Source organism: Arvicola amphibius, chromosome 6 (genome assembly GCF_903992535.2).
Source record: "Arvicola amphibius chromosome 6, mArvAmp1.2, whole genome shotgun sequence".
Taxonomy (NCBI): Eukaryota; Metazoa; Chordata; class Mammalia; order Rodentia; family Cricetidae; genus Arvicola; species Arvicola amphibius.
In genome coordinates, this window is record NC_052052.2 from 1,206,501 (window position 1) to 1,212,500 (window position 6,000).

Consider the following 6,000-nt stretch of genomic DNA (forward strand, 5'->3'; position numbering starts at 1 on the left):
CTCATAATCGCTGAATTGCTGGGCGGGTGTGTAGCAACCGCCCCATGACCCTGGCCAGTCTTGCCTCCTCAGACCCAAGGTCTGGCTTTTGGGATGCAAGAAGCTCCTATACTCATTCTAGCACAGGATGGAGGAGTTAGGAGCTGGTCGGAGAACAGCTGAGGTCTGGACCTGCTTGGAGGTTGCCAAGGAATACATCCATCTTCAGGGAGAAGTGACTCAAGGGGCTGGGAAGGAGATGGCTCAGGCAGTAAAGCCCTTGCTTTGTAAACACAAGGACCCGAGTTCAATTCCCAGGACCCATGTAAAAATGGTGGCCTGTGTTTGTAACCCCAGCTCTGGTGAGGTGGAAGCAGGAGAATCCCAGGGCCATCCAGTCTAGCCTAATTGCTGAGCTCCAGACCAATGAGAGACAGTGTTCCTGAGGGTGGCACCCAACGTTGTCCTCTGGTTTACACACACACAACACACACACAACACACACACAAACACACACACACAAAGAGATGTAACAAGGCCATGTGATTCCTCAAAAAACAGGGGTTGGTAGCACCTGAGAGATTCCAGAGTGGGAGGAAAAGGGACAGACCAAGACAGAGGTAGGAAAGAGGTCCCCGTGTCTGGGAGATGGAGACCTTCACGACTGTCCACGAGATCCATGAGAACCCTGTGGGATTCCCAGTAGGTGCAGCCCTATGACATATGCTTCAAGCTTAAGTTCAAGTCCCGCATGGGGTCCAGGGCCAACACCCTCAGGATCTGAACACGGCCAACCAGCTTCCCTGGGTGGGTCATCTGAGGAGGACCTCGCAAGGCCCCGCTGAACGTGGCCAGTACATGCGGGAAAATGGGTCCCTCTGGCACATCCTGGTTTTGGATCTCTGAATGAATTGGGTTTTCAGCCTCTTCTCTTTCCTGATGAGAGGATGAGGATGCTGGCTCCATGTAGACACCTGGCCTCAATCCCAGATGTGTTGAGCTGGGTTGCATGATGAATGATGGGTCCCCATGGACGGGGAGGAGCCTCAAAACTCCAGCCGCTTGGGGCTCCTCCCTGACCCTGGCCCTCCATCCGGGGCAGTCTGTTTCCTGTTGCTAGTGGCCCAGGGTGGCCCACGGCCAGTGCAGACCCAGGGACAGCGTGGACAGTTCCTGTCCAGGTGGGGCTGAAGGGACCGGCAGGTTCTGATCCCTTGACAAACTTAAAGACCACATGCCTGGTTTGGGTAATAAAAAATTAAAGACAAAAGATTTTAAAAATGACTTCATTTTAAGTAGGGAAAACAGGCCTAGGCTGGGCCCCAAGAGTACCTTAAAGGGGAAGAGATAAATAATTTAGCAGCAGGAATAACTAGAGGCTGTCAGGCTGCCAGCTTTAAGAGAAATAAAGGGGGTTACAAGAATCTCGAGAGTTCTGAGAGTCTTTAGAGAGCCCCAGGGCTTTAAGAAGGCCAGACAGAGCCAGGCAGGCGCTGGCGTCAGAGCTGGTGGTCAGGCCGGAGGCCAAGTCTCAGGGAGACCTGAGAAATGGTCTGAGAGAAGTGGGCCACTGAGCACTTGGGAGGCGGAAGCAGACAGATCTCTGCGAGTTCAAGGCCCGCCTGGTCTGCAGAGCAGATTCCAGGACAGCCAAGGCTATACAAAAAAAAAAATCTTGTCTTGAAAAAAGAACAACAACAACAACAAACCCAGAAAGAATTGGGTCAGTCTATGGTTCCTGGTGGCTTTGAGGGAGAGGTTCCCACTGGCCCCAAAGTCATGGGTTAGGAAGGATCAGAATGCACTTTGTGGACTCAGCAGGAGGTTTAGACCAGAGATCCTGATAGACATTTTGAGGAGACTTGTGTTGCCAACCCTGGGAAGAGAGGGACCAGAAGCTGGGCTTGCATCCTTGAGTAAACTTGCAAGCCCCTCCATTCTGCACGACTTACTTAAGAGTTTTTTTCCAATTTTCCTTTTCCTTTTTTGAGACAGAGTCTTCGAACTGGCTATGTAGACAGGGACGATTTTGAACTCCTCAGCCTCCTTCCTCCACCTCCAGAGTGCTGAGATTGTATGTGTACACCAGCCCAGTTCGTGGGGTACCAAGCATTGAACCCAGGACTGGGCAAGCATACTACCAACTACATCTCCAGTCTTCTGTTTTGAAATGAGGTCTGTGTAGCCCAAGCTGACCTGGACTACTGAGTGTTGGGATCTCAGGAAAGCATCAGCATGCTGGGCTTCTTCGTGTTTTTGATTGGGACTCCTAGTATGAATTTTTAATTTTCATCTAAATTTTTAAATTTTTGCTTTAATTAAAAAGTTTGGTGGTGGTGGCTCACACCTTTAATCCCAGCCCTTGGGAAGCAGAGACAGGCAGATCTCTATGAGTTCGAGGCCAGCCTGGTCTACAGAGTGAATTCCAGGACCACCAGAAATACACACAGAGAAACCTCTGTCTTGAAAAACTAAAACAAACAAACAAACAAACAAACAAAAAACCAAACAAAACAAAAAAAAGTTTGAATCCCAGCATTCAGAAGGTGAAGGTAAGAGAATTAGAAGTTCAAGCCAGCCTGGGCGATCCCAAGCCCTGTCTAAAACAGGCAAGGCTGGCAGTGGGCGAAAGCATTTGATCCTGCACAGCCTGACTGACAACCCTTGGATCCCATGATGGAAAGAGAATTGACTGACAGCTACAACTTGCCCTTTGACCCCCACACTCACGCTGTGGCACGTGCCCACACTCTCACACCACACAACACAATAATAATAGTAGTAGTAATGATAATTTTTTGTTTGTTTTTTGAGACAGGGTTTCTCTGTGTAACAGTCCTAGCTGTCCTGGAACTCGCTCTGTAGACCAGGCTGGCCTCGAACTCACAAAGATCCGCCTGCCTCTGCCTCCCGAGTGCTGGGATGAAAGCTGTGCACCACCACCGTCTGGCAATAAAACATTTTTTTAAAAGCACAACACAGCACAGCAAGCTTGGCCATCACTTCCTGTGCCCGCTCGCTCTCTCCTCCTCTGGGGTCGAGCTCCCTGTGTGTTCTCATCTCTCTCGACTCTCGGGATGATCTGAAGGCCGGCTCCAGATTGGCACAGCTTCTCTTTTTCAAGGTTTTTCAGCTTTTCCAGAAGGTTTTCGCTTTGGATGGGTCAGCTTTATCCCTGCCAGCTTCTGGATTATCCTGGAGATGAGCCACACATACGGGGTCTGTGTTCCTGACTGAACTGAGCCCCACTGGTCCCTGCAAATTTGACTTGACGTCTTCACACCTGCCAGGACTCTGCCTGCCCTTTAGCCTTTCCTAGAGAGCATGGAGTCCCTTGTCAGTGACATTCCTCTTTCCCACCCCATTTCTTTGGTTTTGACTGAATTTGAAATTTCTTCTCTCTCTTTTTTTTCTTATGTAGCCCTGGCTGTCCTGGAACTTGCGCTGTAGACCAGACTGGCCTCAAACACAGAGATGCACCTACCTCTGCCTCCCAAGTGCTGGTGTTAACAGCGTTCAACATCAAAGTCCAGCTGACCATTTTCCTCATTATGGGCTGTATTCCCCATACCTTTTGCTTGCCTGCTGACTTATTTGGTAGCGTGGGGGCAGAGCAGAGAGCCTCCAGAGCGCTAACACTACTTGCTGAGCTGCACCCTCAGCTCTTCTGGATCTCCTCAGACTCCAGACACTGTGAATGCCCTGTTGAGGTCTTCATGTGTGTCCACTGAAATGTTCTTGATGGTTACTTGCTTAGAGATGGTGCCTTCCATCTGAGTTTTGCTTTCAGCACGTCTTGGGCATGGTTTAAGCTCAGGTTAATTATTCTGAACTACCAAGGGAACTCTGCCAGTACCCTGTGTATTTCGAGGTCCCCAGCTGGGTGTCTCCACCCCGCATACCGGTGGCCCTGTCTTGTCCTGCACATACTGGCCTTGGCTCAATGGACTGACTCTGAGGCTTACTTTTTCTTTTTAGTTTTTTGAGACAGGGTTTCTCTGTGTAGCCCTGGCTGTCCTGGAACTCTCTGTAGACCAGGATGGCCTCAAACGCAGAGATCCTCCTGCTTCTGTCTCCCTTGTGCTGGGATTAAAGGCGTGCACCACCAAGCCCAGATGTGGGGTTCACTCTTTACCCTTCCCAGGCTCTCAGCTCCATCTCCTCCCCCCAGGAGACTCCCACACTTGCCAGGGTTCCCTTTCTAACACTGCAGCCACGAAGCTCACCCTGATTGTTTTCCCCTACCCTTCTTTGACTAACTTCCAGTAACTCTTGTATCTTTTCTGGTTTTCAGCTGCTGCTTCTTTATTTCTGAGGGGACAAGTCCCATCCCACATATTCTGTCTTGGCTGGAAGCAGAATCTGTTCCCAGAGGGATGAGGGAGCCCAGCTAGTACCAATTCATGCTCTGAGAGTTGAGCAGATGGGATGCATGCCAGCTCTCAGTGAAGCCCAGGCTTGGGAAGTGCCCCCAAAGACCTGTTATGGTCCAAAGATGTACGTCTGAAGGCAGGTGCTTCTCAGCAAAGAGGAAAGCTCTGATGCTTACTCCCAGAGGCCATCAGATGGACACACTCATGCTTGTCCAGAATTCTACTGCCAGCCAAAGAGACCCTGCGAAGCCTGCTACAAGCTACAGGTCACAGATCTACAGGCCATTGGGTGTCTATGGGGCAGGGTGACTAGTAAGTATTCCTCTGTCTTTCCTCTCGCGACCACATGGGCTCTGCTGGAGAGCAAAGGCATCACAGGTGCATGGCAGGCGGCTGATCCCAGGCTGAGCCTCCTCCATATTCCTGCTGTCACCTGAGCAGCCTGAGACTCGGCGGGGTCTCTCACAGGCTCTCAGTTCCTAGCTGCTGCTGAATGCAGGGACGCACCCCTGCTACCTGCACCGTCCTTCACATGTGAAGAGACAGCAGGACACAGTGCAGGTCACACAGCTTCCGATAGCATGCCTCTCTGCCCACTGCTGCATGGGCTTGGCCCTCTGTGGCTACACATCAGGTTTGGCAAACCCTGCACCTGCAGGAGCTGTGGGGGTGCTAGTGTAGGTCTTGCCCTATTGGCCTGTGGTGGTCCAGCGTATGAAACAGAGACCCACCACCATCATTGCTCCTAGTCTGGCCTCATCAGGGAAATGGGCCTGAGCCCAGTGAGCCCAAGGTGCTCCTGATTCCAGGCTAGAGGAAAAGTTGCACGAGGGTGCAAGACACAGGTCCCTTCATCTCTGAGGAACCTATTTGAACCTCTGGGTCAAGGCCAGGTTAAGGCCGGGAGCCTGAGTAGATGCTTCGTCCTAGGATTCTCAGGGGTTGAATGCAGCCAAGCCCCTATACTAACAGACCGTGCTGGTTTAAAGAGCTTCTGAGTCAAGAGCCAACCAAGACACAAACTGGGAAAAATTGCCACCCCAGGGCAGTTCTCCAAAAAACCAGGCTAGGCCACCCTTAGCATGAGCCCCCAGCGCTTCTGTAACCCCTTGGGACTCCAAACCAAAGTTCCAAAATTAGAACCATCAGCCAGAGCAGTGTGTGTGTGTGTGTGTGTGTGTGGAGTGGTGTGTGAATGTGTGTGTGGTGTGTGTGTATGTGTATGTGTGTGTAGTGGTGTGTGAATGTGTGTGTGTATGTGTATGTGTGTGGAGTGGTGTGTGTATGTGTGTGTGTGGAGTGGTGTGTGAATGTGTGTGTGTGTATGTGTGTGTGTGTGACTGTGTGTGTGTTGTGTGACTGTGTGTGGTGTGTGTGTGTGTGTAGTGGTGTGTGACTGTGTGTGGTGTATGTGTGTGTGTATGAGTACTGTGTATGGAGTCGGTGTGTGCATGTGTGTGTGTCTGTGTGTGGAGTGGTGTGTGAATGTGTGTGTGTATGTGTGTGAATGTGTGTGTGTGTGGAGTGGTGTGTGACTGTGTGTGTGTGTGTGGCGTGGTGTGTGAATGTTGTGTGTGTGCATGTGTGTGTCTGTGTGTGTGGCGTGGTGTGTGCCTGTGTGTGTCTGTGTGTGTCTGTGTGTGTGCAC

General features: G+C 51.0%; 1 protein-coding gene across 1 annotated transcript in view; it reads right to left on the bottom strand.

Annotated features, from left to right (window-relative positions):
• Positions 1–6,000, bottom strand: part of Morn1 (MORN repeat containing 1) — a 61,324-nt gene that overhangs the window by 3,009 nt on the left and 52,315 nt on the right.